The sequence below is a fragment of the Trichosurus vulpecula genome, chromosome 9, assembly GCF_011100635.1.
Source record: "Trichosurus vulpecula isolate mTriVul1 chromosome 9, mTriVul1.pri, whole genome shotgun sequence".
In the NCBI taxonomy this organism is placed as follows: domain Eukaryota; kingdom Metazoa; phylum Chordata; class Mammalia; order Diprotodontia; family Phalangeridae; genus Trichosurus; species Trichosurus vulpecula.
This window is the reverse complement of record NC_050581.1, coordinates 26,436,343-26,438,635: the sequence shown is the minus strand read 5'-3', so window position 1 is coordinate 26,438,635 and position 2,293 is coordinate 26,436,343. Positions and strand designations below refer to the sequence as shown.

Below are 2,293 nucleotides of genomic sequence, written 5' to 3'. Positions count from 1 at the left end.
CTATATGTCTAGTTCACTGATCTGCTCTTTCTCTATTTTATTGAAGTAAGTGTTTAGGATGCAAAATTTACCCTAAGTACTGCTTTGGCTGCATCCCTCAATGTTGATATGTTGTCTCCTTGTTCTCATTCTCTTTAATGATATTTTTGGTTGTTTCTATAATTTGTTCTTTGGCCCACTGATTCTTCAGGATTAAATTATTTAGTTTCCAATTAATTTTTAGTCTCCATTTCGATGGCCTTTTATTAAATGTAGTTTTTTATTGCATTACGGTCTAGAAAAGGTGCATTTGCTATTTCTGCTTTTCTGCATGAGCCTTTAAGGTTCTTATGGTCAGTTTTGTGTAAGTGCCATATATAACGGAGAAAAAAATTATACTCCTTTCTACTCCCATTCAATTTTCTCATGAGTTCTATCATATCTAACTTTTAAAAAGTTCTATTGATCTCCTTAACTTCTTTCTTACTTGTTTGATTGTTAGATTTGTCTAATTCTTTTTTTTCCCCAGTGTACAGGATGATTTATTTCTTATGAAAAAATGGACAGCAACAGCAAAGATGTGAATAACATTCTCAGCTGGTCCCTTTTCCTTCCATTCAAGTCCTGTAGTTCTGAGCAGCAACATAGAGGTGGTCCACTTTACAGTAGCATCATCATCAGAGAGCACAAGAGAAGGGAAGAATGCCTTTGGCCAGAGTCCAAGGTGACCAGGTTGATTGAAGCCCTCAGATTAGGAAACTGGGACTTTCCAAGGCTCTTGGGCTGGGAAGCAGACTTCTGGGGACCCCAGGATGGAGGTCTTAACTATGCAACAATAAATTCATCATCAGTGTTGTTTGGATCTCCCTCTTCTTCTGGATTGCAGCCCAGGTATGGGCCAGGAGGCCAGTGTTGGAAGAGGGCAGCCCTGTTCTGTTGCTCACCCTTCCTTACCCAGTATCCATAGAGGCAGAAGGCACAACTGTCAATGAGTTGCCTCACTGGTCAAAGCCCATGTAGGTCTCCTAATAGAACTGTCTACTCATGGGCCTTAATAGGTGAGTGCAGGGCTAGCGGGTTGCAGCCAACACTGTCTATACTGCTACCCTGAATCACTGGAGGAGAGAAAGGCTCCAGGGCGGGCTACCCTCATGGCACTGGAATAATGGACACTGCAGGGCCTGTTCTGCAGTAAATCTTTGCTCAGCATCCACCTGGAGCAGCCTTGAGATCAGGTCTTTGACTGTTGCTGATCGATCACCCCATTCTGGTCACCTGAACTGCTATTGGCCCTCCATGATCATTCTTAGCATCAGGATGGGGGAGAGCCAGCCAGGAGTAGGAACAGTATCACTCCACAGGCCCAGAGGTCAACTTCCTTGCCATACCAGGATGGGTTTTCTTCCATGGACCACTTCAGAACCTCTGGGGCTAAGTATCCTGGGGTCCGACACAATTCTGGAAGTTTCTCACCAGGTTCCAAGTGGCAAGAAAAATGGAATCTGCAAATTGGCATCTAGGAGAATATTCTCAGGCTTCAGGTCACAGTGCACAATTGTTGGCATGAAGAAAGTTCACAGCCTCAAGCAGAGACCTGTGGTTCAATGTGACAGACCTGGCCTCCTTCTCTGTGAAAGCAGCCTTCATTGTGAGGTAGTCAAACAGCTCTCCTTTCCATCTCAGATCAAACACCAAGAACAGGAAGCTAGAAGACTTGTGGGAATCTATGAAGGTGATGATGTGGGGGTGGCCAGCAACCTGGAGCAGGATCTGGGTTTCTCTTCCAGTTACTTCTCGCACCTCCTCCAGTTGCTCTGACTCAGCCTTTCAGCGGTAACCTCCATGATCTTCACTGCAAACTCCTGGCCAGCAGCACGGTGAACACAGCACCTGATCACAGAACTTATGCTCCTGCCAATGACATCCTTGGGGTCTTACTTCTTTCTGGTAAAACTCCTTGGTTTCCCCCAGTAGGGGAACTCAAACTCCGGCCCCACACCCAGAGTCATCTCGAAAGACTGTGAAGCCTGAGAGGACACAGAGGGGAGGGCTGCAAGGGAGGGGAAGGAGGGCAGTGAGGCCCAGCAGCCTGAGGGCACACATATCAGGAGTCCCTGAAGGGCCTTATTATGAGTGGCTGAGGGGCCAGAGTCTTAAGTGAAGGGCAAGGTCAGGGGGTGGGGGAGACAGGGAGCAGGGAAGACTGAGGGCCTCAGCTTGGGGGAGGTATCCTAAAGAGAAGCCTGGGGTCCAGGGAAGGGTTGGGGGAAAAGAAGAGGGAGAGGAGGGATGTAGGGTCAGGAAAGTGCAGAGG

At 47.1% G+C, this 2,293-nt stretch overlaps 1 pseudogene; it reads right to left on the bottom strand.

The window, feature by feature from the left end:
- Window positions 1-804: 804 nt before the first annotated feature.
- Window positions 805-1,988, bottom strand: LOC118830532 (annotated as a pseudogene).
- Window positions 1,989-2,293: the final 305 nt, after the last annotated feature.